The 15936-nt window shown below is 44.9% G+C and overlaps 2 protein-coding genes across 3 annotated transcripts in view; one reads left to right on the forward strand and one right to left on the reverse strand.

The window, feature by feature from the left end:
- ALKBH8 (alkB homolog 8, tRNA methyltransferase) overlaps window positions 1-5297 on the reverse strand; it is a 164925-nt gene extending 159628 nt beyond the window's left edge. The window contains exon 1 of the mRNA XM_029602449.1: window positions 5173-5297. The gene's annotated coding sequence lies outside the window, so the exon portion shown is untranslated. The remainder of the gene's footprint in view (window positions 1-5172) is intronic.
- The window catches only part of ELMOD1 (ELMO domain containing 1), a 338352-nt gene continuing 327687 nt past the window's right edge, over window positions 5272-15936 (forward strand). Inside the window, exon 1 of one of the 2 annotated variants that reach the window (XM_029602451.1) lies at window positions 5272-5564. The gene's annotated coding sequence lies outside the window, so the exon portion shown is untranslated. The remainder of the gene's footprint in view (window positions 5565-15936) is intronic. The other variant, XM_029602452.1, reaches the window with a different exon arrangement.

The raw sequence follows: 15936 nt of genomic DNA on the forward strand, positions 1-15936 counted from the left end.
CTTGAATATTACCAACGGATGCAGTTCTGTGCCCATCTGTCAGGCAAGACAGGGCCACTGTGAAATAGGTCTTTCTGTGACCAGTTGTTTTTTTTCAAGTATGGTCCCACCAGCTACAGTGCTATTGCCAGGCATATCAAATGTGATTGGTGTTTCATTCATATTACCAATGTTATTCATATCATAATTATTCTTCATTCGCTGCTGAATAATGAATTTGCAGAACGAACATATCTTTTCATCAAGCTCTTTAGGAAGTTTCTGTCAAATTCTCTTGCAGCTACACAATTATTGGCCTCCTTTGCACGTTCTATAACCTTCAGTTTCAGTGATGTGATGTAAGATGCTCTTTTTTTCTTCTCAGCGCTCATTTTCCTGAGGGTACGATGTCATTGTGTGACTGCCGAGCTGCCTCAGCAAACCAACGAGGCCTAACTAACTTGTCTTTTCTATGTTTTTCTCTGTGTCTCTTTTTTCCCTACAGATGCCATAACACTCTGCCCCAAAGGGGAAAGCCGACAGTCGTTCAGCAGCGCATGGTTCGGAGAGAGGTATCTTCAAAGGATACTAATGATGCATTAGAATTAGGGCATCCCAACAGTGTGGTTCCAATAATTAGAAAAATAGTCCAAGTGCCTGTAACTAAAAAAACTCACCTGAGCTAAAAAATTCTAACTTATCCCTATCAATTAAAAAGCAGAACGAAAATACAAACAAAAAACAAACTTTGAAATGTCTGTATGCTAATGCCAGAAGTCTAAGAAGTAAGATGGGAGAATTAGAATGTATAGCAGTGAATGATGACAGACATAATTGGCATCTCAGAGACATGGTGGAAAGAGGATAACCAATGGGACAGTGCTATACCGAGGTACAAATTATATCGCAATGACAGACAGGAGCACCCGGGAGGAGGTGTGGCGCTTTATGTCCGGGATGGCATAGAGTCCAACATGATAAACATCCTGCATGAGACTAAATACAAAATTGAATCTTTATGGGTAGAAATCCCTTGTGTGTCGGGGAAGACTATAGTGATAGGGGTATACTACCGTCCACCTGGTCAAGATGGTGAGACTGACAGTGAAATGGTAAGAGAAATTAGGGAAGCTAACCAAATTGGTAGTGCAGTAATAATGGGAGACTTCAATTACCCCAATATTGACTGGGTAAATGTATCATCGGGACACGCTAGAGAGAGAAAGTTCCTGGATGGAATAAATGATAGCTTTATGGAGCAATTGGTTCAGGAATAGACGAGAGAGGGAGCAATTTTAGATCTAATTCTCAGTGAAGCATAGGACTTGGTGAGAGAGGTAACGGTGGTGGGACCGCTTGGCAATAGTGATCATAATATGATCAAATCTGATTTAATGACTGGAAGAGGAACAGTGTGCAAATCCAAGGCTCTCGTGCTAAACTTTCAAAAGGGAAACTTTGATAAAATGAGAAAAATTGTTAGAAAAAAAATGAAATGTCTTAATGGCACTTTTAATAGAATGTATTACTCTATACAATTCCCAACATTACTTTATGTGCCTTTCTGTAAACCGTTGTGATGGTAAATAACTTAACGACGGTATAGAAAAGATTTTAAATAAATAAAATAAATTATTCTAATGGCTGTCCCTGTTGTCTGAATCCTTCCCTCCCTCCCCCATGGCTGCCCCTCTTGTTTGAATCCTTCCCCCCTCCCGATTCCTTAACTCACCCGCTGCTATCTGGACAAGGATATCACTTGCATTTGCTCAGGAATATCCTTCCTCCTACCCTGCGGTCCCCCAATGTAGCAGTAGGTCAGCTTCTCTCCCACAACGCCTCCGGATCCCTTGTTGCTGCTATGAGGATGATAACGAACTTGCAGTCCGTTCGGCACGTCCTCCCTCTTCCCCACAGGGTCCCAGTGGCGCGCTTTGAACTACGTGGTTCTAAGTGCGCCAATCAGACCATGGCTTGGTAAGGGGGGGGGGGGGGGGGGAGGACGTGCCTGCGCAAGTGCCATCATACCAACACTTTGTAGCTTGACCTGTGGATAAGACTACTGTGATTTTAAGGACAGTTTTTAAGACTTATACATGAGTATATACAGTACTCCTCAAAAAGTGCAAGAATTGAACAAGAAAGCAAATAATTCTCTAACATTTTATGCATAAGACTTTATACAATCTGATTGAGATTTGCATAATTCTAATAAATTATTTATATATACGCAGTTTTTCTTAACTTGCTTTCCCTTTGACAATGCAAAAATGTAAATATAAGTTGTTGCCTCTGCATCTGGGGGGGGGGGGGGGGGGGGGGGGGGGGAAGGAAGAGTGGGAGAAGGGAAGACAAGAGGTCAGGGCACATAGCTACAGTTTTTCTCCCCCTGGATAGCTTAAATGAACTTACTCTTTCTGCTGGGGTTGGGACTGTTACTTTGCTCTTTTGGCAGACTTAGAGCTAGTGGTAATTTTCTAACAAAAACAGTACTGGGGAGGTCACGTGATGTGGTGAGCCAGGGAGGACGGAAACCCCTGAGCTCCAAGTGCCTGGCTCCATCAGCGCGCACCTACCCCAAAATTAAGGCTCCAAAACCTATCAAAATTGAGAGACCGTAAGTTCCTTTGTCCATTGCCCGATATATGAACAAGACGCTCCCCCCCTCCCCATGGCCTCAAAATCCGCTAAAAAAGACACAGAAAAAGCACGGGGCCCTGAAGTTAAAATGGCCGCCGCAGGCGAAACCGCCGGGAATTCAATGTCGGCAGGGCTCACACTTCCTGCTATCGAGCAGATCATTAAAGCAGCCCTGGACGAGAAATTAGTGGGGTTGACAGCACAGCTTGGAGAAGTTCAATCAGCAATAGCTGAACTCTCTCCCCGCATTGAGCATGCTGAAGGCAGGATATCTGCCCTGGAGGATGAGGCTATCAGGGCAGAGTCCAAGGCTGAAAATCAGGGGAAACTACTGACCCAGCTCCTAGACAAAGTAGATGATCTTGAGAATAGGGAGTGCAGAGTTAACCTACGTTTTCTGGGCTTCCCTGAAGAGATAGAAGAAAAACCTCTGGGAGTTAGAACAGTGGCTCCCGGATGCCTTAGGCCTACGGGAACTTAAAAGCTCTTTTAAAATAGAAAGGGCACACAGATTGGGAGCAAAAAAGACAGAGCTCACCCGACCATGCCTGGTCATAGCAAAATTTCTAAGCTTTATTCACAAGAATGAAATCTGGAATAGGCGCAAACAAAACCTCTGCTATGGGAAACATAACATCCGCATTTTTCAAGACTACTCTGCTAGAGTATCTGAATTGCGTAGGGGATTTTCATCAATTTGTTCCCAGCTTTATCAGCAGAAAATTAAATTTGCCCTACAATACCCAGTGAAGCTTAGGGTTTGGTATAACAACAAACAACATAATTTCCAATCACCAGATATAGCTGCTGAATTTCTGAAAACTCTCTCTACAACCTAAAACTGTTTTCAATGTTATGGCAAACGTTAAAAAAAAAAAAAAAGTACTGGGTCATGCCTCCAACTTCCACTTTCTCCCAATGGGCAAAAGAAAGCAAGTTAAAAAAGGTTTCAGCCTGGCAGTGATCTGGGACAAAATCACCACTGCTTATAGCTATGCCTATGCATAACTGAACTCCTTCAAATGTTAGAAAGGCAGGAAAAGAGGATCCTTCAAATATAATGACATACCATAAGCTTTTTATATTCATGACACGTAAAGTTATTATTTTTTAATATTTATGGCAGGCACCATGGTTTCTAACAGTAACATGTTCTGGGCAAATCATAAAGCCATACTTTTGCTTGACTTTTTTTTTCGTGAAGATTGTTTTTTTATATTGATCTAAGTTTATTTAAAAGTTACAGTGCAAGAAACTGTATTCACAAATTTACCCAATTAAAATCAACAAAAAGGATGAAGCTATTTTCTGAAGGGTGGAATAAAATCAAAATTTGTACTGAGAACATTAATTTTGTATTCAAAACAGAAAACTCTTTTCAGGGTTTTGAAAAGAAACCCCCCAAAAAAGCACAGAGACAGCGACAGCGGCGGCAGCAGCTCCCCCCCCCCCCCCCAAAAAAAAAAGGAGCAGTAATGCCATGGGGGCTGAACCATGGCACCAGTGAACATCTCTGCCACTGAAGACGAGCAAGAGGCACAGCAGCAAACACATCATATTTCTCCCCATTGCTGGAAAAGTAGCACAGGAGGTGCACAGTATCGGTGCAAACATTCATACTCATGCCGGCAAGAGGTATGCTGCGCCTTTCTTCAGCATCCTCTTTTTTCCCCAGCTATATACTTACGAAATTATGGCAATCATCCACATTTAAATTTTCAGCAACTACAAAACATTCTTAGATTTTATTTATTTATTTATTTAAAATTTTTATATACCGGCATTCATGATACAATCACATCATGCCGGTTTACATAGAACAGGGGTGTACAAAGAACAAATGAGTAACCTTTTAGTGAGGAGGAAGCAGTTACAAATAACAAGGTACTAGAACTGGGAGTAGAGAAGAAAGGGAGAGGATAACATTAGATAAAGATATTTACATTAAATTAACATTTTTACAATGGGAGGTAGTTCAACAGGCTGCAAGGGTTAATCAGTGTCCGGGAATGCTTTTTTGAACAGCCAGGTCTTAAGTCTTTTCCTGAAGATTGGGAGGCTGGTAATTAAATGCCACTTGGTAATAAAAGAAATACAACACTGGGAGTAAATACTGTACTACAACACTGAGTATTTTATTTATATTATATAATGGATATGAAACTATTCATTCTATATAAAACAATGCAATTTACACGTTATTCCATACAGTCCTTTAAACTGTTACCTAATCCTAAAATTTATGAAAATCAAAACACATTAATGCCTTAAAGCACAAAATGTAAAACAAGAAACGATAATTTGCCATGACATTATTGAGGCTTCTCACGAAATAGGAAATATTAGTATAAAACCAAACAACAGTAGAGTGAAAAAAAGCAAGCAAAGTACTTCCTATAAAAACATACTTGGAAAAAAAACACATTTATAAAATAAAATCACAAAAGTTATATCGAAATCTAATGAAGTTATATATCCAATCGCCAATTAAGCAGCCCCCAAAATATCACATAGAGAACTTATTCTGCAGAGCAAAGGAATCCTACACATTACCTGCATGGAGGCAGCCATTACCGGAAATACTTCCTCTACTACAATTCCCATGATGCCTGCTTCCTACAACTCCCATGCTTCCTTAGGCTGCACCAATAGTAACCCCTTAGCTTTAACATTAACGAGACTTAGAAATCTGAAATATTCAAGAAGTGGCATTGAGATGGAGGCAGCATAAAAGTGGAATCACCCGACATATTTTCAGGATAATGTTGGACGTATGTATATAGTTATAGTCTTGTACAAACAATTAGAAGCAAACAAAACGACACTGTTTCACCAGATCAGATAACCTGCAGCAGCAATGTGAAACTAATTACACCAGAGGGCATCAGGAAACCAAAAGTAGAGTGCAGTTAAGTGCTGCTCTACGCTAATCTAAAAACTTAGAGGTTTGTATTTTGTACACAATTATGACCTATAAAAATATTTAGTAATACGATCTAGCGTGAAGTTGTCTTCTGTCCCAAAATAAATTACTATGTGGCTCAATTACACTCCCAGTTCAATAATTAAAACTTAGGAATGCCCACTCTCCGGGACTTTTATTGCAATTGAAAATAGCTACTGGGGTGTAATATAAAAACAAGTCTGTGATAATGTATCTTTCTGTCAAAGCATGTATTCTCATCCAGTGCACTTGGTAGTATTTGATCAAGCTGTAAGGTCTGTAACTAACAAATACAAAATATGCATTACATCTTGGTATAAATCTGTCATTCACATGTTATTCTATGAAATGAAGGGAAAGTGATTAGATAAAGATGGGTAAGTCAGAAAGAAGAGCAGCGAAAGAGGAAGGGGACAAGGGAGTAGGAGAGTGCAGAGAGTGGCAAAAGAAGTTGAAATGAAGGTTGAATGGCAGAGGGAAGGGAGAGGTGAAAGGAGTAATATAGAGATGAGGCCACAGGCGAGAATAAGTAATGTCATTAGATCCAATAAAATGTTCATTGTGGGCTCAACTTATTCCTCCAGCATACTTGGGGACCCTGTACTCCTAAACACAAGATCCTAGCTACATCAGTTTTAGACTCCCCTCTGTCCTATCTGTGAGCTTGGGCAAATTAATTTTATTCCAGGTTCCAGATTAAAACAATAGGCTTGATTCACCTAACTTTAAATTATACAAATATTTGGTGATTTGAATGAATAATCACAGCTTGTTACTATTAACTTTTGAAAGTAATGGCAGGCAGACACCAAACAGTGTTACAGTCACTGAAAGCTTACTAAAAAAAAAAGTATTCTCAAAGATTTATTTATTTTTATTTATTTATTAATTTCTATACCGGCTTTCACGACCAAAGGTTGCATCAAGTCGGTTTACATTTAACAAGTCGTGTAATAAACATAGAACTAGGGTAATTGAACTGGTGCAGAAAATAATAGTTACAATGAACAAGGAAATTACCAACTGGGATAGGAGGAGAAAAGAGAAAAGGGACAGGAATATTTACATAGTAAAACGCATTTACAGTGAATATTTACATAGTAAGCAATAAAGGATCTGTGTCAAGAGATCTACGTTAGATCTACGTTAGATCTACGTTAGATCTGCGTTAGAGGCAGGGGTAAGGGTAGACGGCAAACTTTCCCCCAAAAGAAAACCTAAAAACCTAAAATCCCCTCCTCCCGAAGCGACTCAACATGTAAAATATGTGAATAAGTGTAACCAACTTACTTTTTGTTTCTTTTTCAACCCTTTCAGCCTTCTCTGCCGTCCTCCGGAGGGGGCAGCCGGCGGCGAAAGCGGCCCCCGCCGGCAAAGACGGACGAACGCACGCCCGTAGTGCATGGGCGCTCAAGCCAGCGAAAGCACATGGACGGGCGTGCATGACGTACGCTGTGACGTCACACACTCCTGTTCATGTGCTTTCGCTGGCTTGAGCGCCCGTCAATTTGGGCGCTCTAGCCAGCGAAACGTATGAACGTACACCGTGACGTCATGTGCTTCGCTGGCTTGAGCGCTCTAGCCAGCGAAGCGTATGCCATGACGTCATGCGCTTTGCTGGCTAGAGCGCCCAAATTGACGGGTGCTCAAGCCAATGAAAGCACATGAACGCGCGTGCGTGACGTCACGGCGTACGTCACGCACGCCCGTCCATGTGATTTTGCTGGCTTGAGCGCCCGTGCAATACGGGCGTGCGTTTGTCCGTCTTCGCCGGCGGGAGCCGCTGGAAGCCGCTTTCGCTGCCGGCTGCCCCCGCCGGCTGCCCCCTCCGGAGGACGGCAGAGAAGGCTGAAAGGGCTGAAAAAGAAACAAAAAGTAAGTTGGTTACACTTATTCACATATTTTACATGTTGAGTCGCTTCGGGAGGAGGGGATTTTAGGTTTTACATATTTTACATGTCGAGTTGCTTTGGGAGGAGGGGACTTTAGGTTTTTAGGTTTTCTTTGGTTAAAGTTGGGATCCACTTCCTGGTGCCTTTAAGGCATTCAAATGTCATTTGAAATGACATTTGAAATGACAGGTACCAGCGCACCCAGGATACTGTATAGGTGCTGTATAAAGCGCCTATACAGTAAAATGGATTGCGCTTCATGGACGCGCGTTGGACGCGTGTTGGACGCGGCTTGAATTTGCATGCGATTTTAATACAGTATCGAGCGGTAGGTGAGCCGGACTGTGTGTGCAGCAAACGCGGGTGCGCCCGGCACTAACGCAGCTCTTCCTACCGCTCCTTACTGTATCGGCCTGTATGTTCTGTTTCTTACTATTTCTTTTTGATCTACTCTTGGGCCTATTTTACTGCCTTTGCAGTATGGGTGGAGAATTATTTTGGTGGCATGCATTAGAATTTTCATCTCCTTGATTGGGTCGATATTATTTGTTTTGCCTGATCTTGAGCAGCCATTTCGAGACTATACTCCTTTATTTATTTATTTATTTATTTATTTGTTTGTATTTTTCTATACCGGCATTCACGGAGTTCGTATCATGTCGGTTTACATAAAACAAGGGGTGAGAAATACATTATAACGTAAATAACTAATAACATAAAAATTGAATTGGGTAATTCTATATGTCAATAATGAATAGTGCTCTTTTCTTTTGTATAACTGTATCTCTTACAGGTTGACTCTGTTATCTATTGGATTATAGTATTATGGTACATGGTTAGCACAGCCATCTCTTGTTGGTTGTGATTGCAGGTAGAGGGGGGTGAGGGGGTAGGGTTTTGTTGGTTTACGTGAAAATGAGTCAGTCATTGTATCATATTTTCTATTTGTTTATTTTATTGTTTGTTTTGCTTACTGACCATCAATAAAAAATTTAGATTATATAAAAAAAGAATTGAAAAAGGATGGGATCCTTGTAAACCCATATTTGGACGACTGGCTGATTCGAGCCAAGTTGCTGGAAGAGAGCCGCCTGGTGACCCACAAGATGATCTCCCTGTTGCAGGAGCTCGGTTGGGTGGTGAACCTGGCCAAGAGCAGTCTTCAGCCTGCTCAGTCATTGGAATGCCTTGGGGTTCAGTTCAATACAAACCAGGGCAAGGTTTTCCTGCCGGAAGCTCATATTGAGAAGTTGATGGCATGGCTATGTCTATTGATAAGCACTCTGCGCCTGACCATGTGGCCCTAACTGCAGGTACTTGGTTTAATGGTGGCAGCCCTAGAAGTAGTACCATGGGCAAGAGCCCATATGCGTCCTCTTCAGCGCTTCTTGTTGTCTTGGTGGAACCTGCAGTCTCTGGACTATTCAGTTTGGCTCCACCTGCCAATGGAGGTCTCCTCCCGACTGCAGAGGTGGTTACAGCCAGATCATCTAAGGAAAGGAATTTCCTTAGCACCACCAGTCTGGCTAGTACTGATGACAGATGCGAGTCTCCATGGTTGGGGAGCTCACTGTCAGGAGCTGACAGCGCAAGGGCACTGGGATGCAGAAGAGTCTCTCTGGAACATCAATAGTTTTGAAGCCAGAGCAGTCCAACGGCATGTTTGCAGTTTGGCGACAGGCTGCAGGGTCGTGCGGTCTGGAAAATGTCGGACAACTCAACAATTGTGGCTTACGTAAATCAGCAGGAAGGAACCAAGAGCCAACAAGTGTCACAGGAGATAAATCAACTTATGAAATGGTCTCAACTACATCCCTAAATGATCTCAGCCTTACATATAGCAGGAAAAGACGATGTAAGAGCAGACTTTCTCAGTAGTGAAAGTCTGTACCCAGGAGAATGGGTGCTATCAAACGAGGTATTTCATTTGATTCTGGATTGCTGGGGTCTCCCGTTTCTAGACCTGCTGGCAACTTCTCGCAATGCGAAAGTTCTACGATTCTTCAGTCACGGGAGAGTTCTAAAGTCATTGTAGATTGATGCCTTGGTGCAGGAGTGGCTAGAAGACAAGTTGCTGTACGCCTTTCTTCCATGGCCCATGTTGGGCAGATTAGTCCAAAGGATTGAGTGCCATAAAGGGATGGAGCCCTTAATTGCTCCAGATTGGCCCAGGAGACTGTAGTATGCGGATTTGCAGTGGCCTCTGTTGGCTTCTGGTGCACAGGGGTCGATTGCTCCACTTCCTTTGCCTGTGTGCTGGTTTGATGAGTGTTTGAGGCCTTGTGTGAGGAATAAGGCACTCTTCCTTTTTTGGTCAAGATCCCGCTCATTTTGGAATTTTTGCAGAGTGGCTTGAATAAAGGCTTGGCACTTAATTCCTTAAAGGTATAAGTAGTGGTTTTTGCCTGTTTCAGAGGTCAGGTGAATGGTGGATTCTTGTCAGCTCATCCTGATATGGCCCTTTTCCTAAAAGGAGTGAAACATCTTTGTCCTCCTTTACTTGTCATATTCAGGCATCTCATCCAGGAGTGCCCTCTGCATTGTGCCAGCGCTGTTTGGAGGCTCAGTGTGAATTGTCTTCCTCTGATTTCACTATGCCTGGTTCTTCCCAATTGGATGTGGGTCTGGGAAAAGATATCTTAGGTGGAACACCTGATTTTGAATCTCCCCTAACTGGTTCCTCAGCAGGGGAAGGTAGCGCAGTGAGTACTCACCAGGTGCCTCCTGGTCTGGATGCTTCTACTTTTCATGGATAGAGTTTTTTCAGGGCACAGTCCTCGGCTGTAGCCCAGGCTCCTAGGGCAGAGGCACAGTTGGGAATCTTGCCTTCTGTTATGCACCAGAGTACCCCTTTAACAACAGCAGCTCCTTTGGCTGGAGTTCCGAATGGCACGGATGATGACGCAGATCCTGCCTCTTTTGAGGATGGGGAAATTCCCCCCCGGATTGGAACCATATAGAACAATGTTGCGGTTCTTTCATAAAGATGAATCGTCAACCTTGATTTCCCAGACCTTGACTATGCTTGGCATTCCTGGGGCAGATTCCACTTCTGAGCCAGAGAAATCCTATTTTGGTTTCTTTGCTCAAAGCCTCATGTTTTTTCCCATGATGGAAGCCATTCAAGAATTCATTGATCTTGAGTGTGGTGCTCCAGAGGCTAATTTCAAAGGGGGTCAGATTTTGGAAGGCCTTTACCCCCTGGATCCAGTGATAAGAGTGCGCTTTCATTTTCTGAAGGTAGATGCACTTCTGTGTGAAGTCTCCAAGTGGACCACTTTTCCCATCGAAGGAGGAATGGCCTTGAAGGATGCTCATGATAGAAAGATTGAGACTATCCTTAAGCAGGCATTTGAAGCTATGGCAATGACCTTACAGATCGCTTCTTGTTGTTCCTTGGTGACTCTTGTTTGCTTCTCTCCAAGGAGAGAGGTACATTCCAGATCAGTTATGGAACCTTCTGCTGCCTTTTTGGCTGATGTGGGCTGTGATTTGGTCCGCACTTCAGCCAGAGGGGTGGCTTCAATTGTGGCAGCCAGGTGTCAGTTATGGTTGAGAAATTGGTCAGCCGATGAGAGCCCAAGGCTAATTTCACCAAGTTTTAATGGCTCGCTCTTATATGGTAGCGAGTTGGAGAAAATGACCAGTAGGTGGAGCGAATCTCCAGTTCCTCATTTGCCAGAAGATAAGAGACTGGTAAGCACTCCCTTGTCATTGCGAGGTCGTGCTAGAGGTTCCAGGCATTTTTGACTCTATAACAGAGCAACCTTTCAGAGGACTAGGCCTTTCGGTATGTCTCAGGCCTTTCGTTCCTGACGGCCCAGAAGAGGCGCAGGTTCAGGTGGTGGACCTTCCTGACCCTCCCAATGAAAGTTTGCTGACCCACCCCCAGGAATAGGAGATAGGGGGTCGCCTCTTTCTTTTTTATCAGAGGTGGGTCGAGATCACATCAGATTAGTGGGTGCTGGAGGTGATATGAGCACAATATGTGCTGGAGTTTTGCAGTATTCCTCGGGACATGTTCATGGTGTCCCTCTGCCACTCCCCACAGAAGAAGCAGGTGGTGGAGGATACATTGGCAAGGCTCCTCAGGTTGAGGGCTGTGGTCCCAGTGCCCACATCTCAAGAAAATATGGGGCGATATTCCAATTATTTTGTTGTGCCAAAGAAGGAGGGCTTCTTTCATCCCATCCTGGACCTCAAAGGTGTCAGTCATCATCTGCGAGTGAAGCATTTTTGCATGGAAACATTGCGCTCTGTGATCATAGCAGTTCAGTCAGGGGAATTTCTGACCTCTCTGGATCTGTCCAACTGGAACATCAACATGTCCTGCAGTTCGCATTTTTGGGATGCCACTTTCAGTTTTGGTTGCTGCCCTTTGGTCTGGCCACCACTCCCAGAACCTTTTCCAAGGTAATGGTGGTAGTTGTGGCGACGTTGAGAAAGGATGGAATACTAGTACACCTGTATTTGGACAACTGGCTGATTCATGCCAAGTCGCTGGAAGAGAGCTGCCTGGTGACTCACAAGGTGATTTCCCTGTTGTGAGAGCTTGGCTGGGTGGTGAATCTAGCCAAGAGCAGCCTTTGACCTACTCAGTCACTGGAATACCTGGGAGTTCAGTTCGACACGCAGCAAGGCAAGGTGTTTCTGCCGGAGACTCAGATTCAGAAGTTGCTAGCTCAAATCAACCTCTTGTCATCAACTCTGCGCCCGACTGTATGGGCTTACCTGCAGATCCTTGGCTTAGTGGCAGTGACCCTGGAATTGGTACCGTGGGTGAGGGCACAAATGCATCCTCTTAAGCGCTCTCCACAGTCTCTGGACCAATCGATTTAGCTCCACCTGCCAATGGAGGTTTCCTACCGATTGCAGGTGTTTCATCTACGGAAGGATGTCTCCCTATCTCCACCAGACTGGCTAGTACTCACAATGGCTGCAAGTCTCCTTGGTTAGGGTGCTCACTGTCAGGAGCTGAGGGCGCTAGAGTGCAGTGGAATCTCTCTGGAACATCAATCGGCTGGAAGCCAGAGCCATCCGGTTGGCATGTTTACAGTTCTGCGGCAGATTGCAAGGTTGATCAGTCCACATAATGTCGGACAATGCCACAATTGTGGCTTACATCAATGGGCAAGGAGGCACCAAGAATCAAGTGTCACTGGAAATAGATCAACTTATGAAATGGGAAGCAGTGCATCTCCAGATGATCTCAGCCTCGCACGTTGCAGGCAAGGACAACATAAGAGCAGACTTTCTCAGCAGGGAGAGTCTGGACCCAGGAGAGTGGGTGTTGTCAGACAAAGTGTTTCAACTGATTTGAGATCTGTTGGCAACTCTGTACAACACGAAGGTACCACGATTCTTCAGCCACAGATGAGATCCGAAGTCATTGGGGATCGATGCCTTAGTGCAGGAGTGGCCAGAAGACAAGTTGCTGTATGCCTTTCCTCCATAGCCCATGTTGGGAAGATTGATTTGAAGAATCGAATGCCATATAGGTCTGGTACTTTTGGTTGCCCAGATTGGCCCAGGCACCCGTGGTAAGAAGATCTGTAAAGGTGTCTGGTGGTTTTGCCTCTTCTACTTCCAGTGCACGGAAACCTGTTGCAGCAGGGTCCTGTCCTTCACGAAGATTCGACTCAATTTTATCTTATGGTATGGCCCTTGAAAGTGCTCACTTGCTGAAGCGTGGATATTCTGCAGCAGTGATTTCCACCTTACTAAGTGGTCACAAGTTCTCCACCTCCTTGGCCTATGTGCGAGTTTGGCAAGTATTTGAGGCCTGTGTTGTGGAGGTGGACCCTTGGCCCAAGCTGCGGTTGATGCTACCCATGGGGAGGCCCCCACGGGTACCCATCGTCGGGAGGTGGAGCAGAACGGGAAGCGGAGGCCGACTGGAGCTTCGCAAATACCAGCCCTCGTTCCACGCAGGTTGAGCCCTTGGGTGTCGGGGCCGGCTGGTCTTAGGTGGGCCTCCGCGTGGTTGATCCCGATGAAGATGTTCAGGGCAGGGAGCCAGGAAGCAACAGAGACACAGGGTCCGAAGGAGCTGAGTTCAAGACAGGACCTGGAACCAGAAGCCTGGATAGGCTGAGGCAGGCTAGAGAACAGGAACAGGTTAAGTCTGGGCTTGTAAGTAGGCAAAAGCCTAAGAAAGGTCAAGTTCAAACAGATAGCTGGAGGCAAAGTCAAGTTCAGGCTGAAGTCAGGGCAAGTGGCAGAAGACAAGGTCAAGTACAGGTTGAAGTTAGGGCAGGCGGCTGGAAACAAGGTCGCGTACAGGCTGAAGTCAGGGTAAGGCAGCTGGAGACAAGGTCATGTGCAAGCAAGGGTCAGAGCCAGAAATCCGTCCAAAGCGTGGTCAGGAACAAGCAAGGGTCAGAGCCAGGAATCTGTCCAAAGCATGGTCAGGAATAAGCGAGGGTCAAAGCCAGGAATCCGTTCAAAGCGTGGTCAGGAACAAGCAAGGGTCAAAGCCAGGAATCCGTCCAAAAGGTAATCAGGAACAGGCAAAGGTCAGGAACAGGAAACTGGTACTGGAACTCGGGAACTGGAACAGGAAATCAGGACTGGAACAGACAAGCACAGGAGCAGGAACAGGAACACGAAAGAATAGCAACTAAGAACACGACAAGAAGCGTGGAGAGCTGTTGCCAAGGCAAAGACCAGATGGCGGGGCCTGCCTTAAATAGCAGGGTCCGGCAACGTCATCATCCGGGGCCATGGGAAGGTTTCCCGCCACAGCCCCTTTAAAGTCAGGGAAGGCAAGTGGCGTGCACTTAAGGGCAAGTAACTGGAACTACGTGGTGGCGGCATCTCCCCTCCGCGCACGTGGGGAGACTCGACTGGGACCGGAGGAAGCTGCGGGGCAGCTGGAGGAACCTGGGGACATGGTAGGAGCACGAGTGCGTAGACGGCTGCCTACCGCTGCCAAAGAGGAAGGTCCGGGACCTGGACATCAGGGGTGAGTAGGGCTGGTCGCAGGCCTGCCACGGCTGGGACACACAACAGCTGCTATGAGGATCGAGGTGCTCTTTCTTCCTTGGTCAAGATTCTGCTCATTTTGGAATTTTTTCAGGATGGCTTGAATAAAGGTTTGCTCTTAATTCCTTATAGATACAATTAGCAGCCCTCGCCTGTTTCAGGGAGAGGGCTGCTAATTGTATCTATAAGGAATCATCCTGATGTCGGCTCATCCTGATGTGGCCCATTTTATGAAAGGAGTAAAATATCTTCATCCTTCTTTGCAGTTTCCAGTGCCCCTATGGAATCTTAATTTGGTCTTGGATTTCTTTGGCAGGACCTACATTTAGTCCGCTGCACACTCTCTCACTGTAGTTGCTGACTTTGAAAACGGTGTTCCTGGTGGCAATTTGCACGTAGGGTTTCTCAACTGCAGGACTTGCCTTGCCGGGAGCCATTTCTCCAGGTGACTCCAGGTTCAGCTGCGTAATGTTCCTTCCTTTTTACCGAAGATGGTCACTGAGTTTCACTTGAATCAGATCATCTCCCTGCCGTCTCTGGATAAAGAGAAAGATGCAGAGGAATATCGTCTGTTGCAACCCTTAGATGTCAAGAGGCATATTGACAGGTATTTGGAGTTTACAGAGCCTTTTCCGAAGTTGGTACTAGACAGGGAAAACCAGCCTTGCAGGCTACTATAGCTCACTGGATTAAGGAGGTAGTCACGACTGCATACGTGGATTCTGAGAAGCCATTACCTAGTCAGGTTCATGCTCATTCCACTCGGGCTCAGGCAGTATCATGGGCAGAAGTTAGATTTTTGTCTATTGTCGACATTTGCTGAGCTGCAACGTGGTCCTCCTTACACACTTTTCTCAGGAATTATCATCTGGATGTGCAGGGCCAGGAGAATGCAGCCTTTGCGCTTACAGTTTTGACTGGACCGCGGGCAGCCTCCTGCCCTATTCGGGAGTAGCTTGGGTACATCCCACTTGTTCTGGATTCATCTGACTGGACGCTAAGAAATGAGAAATTGCTGCTTACCTGATAATTTCCTTTTCTTTGGGACAGTCAAATGAATCCAGCTTCCCTCCCTTGGCTGCTGAATGGTTGTATTATGGTCCTCCTCCATGATTATGTGTTACAGGGATTACTGGTAAGTGTTAGTCCAGTCCCTAGACTAGTGTTAATACATTCTTAACTGAGCTTAGTGTGGCCTGTTGGCTGAATATTGAAATGGTTATCTGTTTAATCAAGTTTTGCTAGTTTGTCCACAGTTGCTTTTGAAAAGAATACTGGCAGGCTGATGTCACTGCAGGGGTACATATACTGTGATGTCAGTTTGCTCCGCCTCTATCTGATGGTAGAGGTGCATAACCCACTTGTTCTGGATTCATCTGACTGTCCTAAAGAAAAAGAAATTATCAGGTAAGTAGTAATTTCTCACTGCTGCTGAGTATGAATTTTTCTTTTCTGACTTGGACTGCTATAATTTTGCCTCTGTCCTATACAATATTT

Source organism: Rhinatrema bivittatum, chromosome 5 (genome assembly GCF_901001135.1).
Source record: "Rhinatrema bivittatum chromosome 5, aRhiBiv1.1, whole genome shotgun sequence".
In the NCBI taxonomy this organism is placed as follows: domain Eukaryota; kingdom Metazoa; phylum Chordata; class Amphibia; order Gymnophiona; family Rhinatrematidae; genus Rhinatrema; species Rhinatrema bivittatum.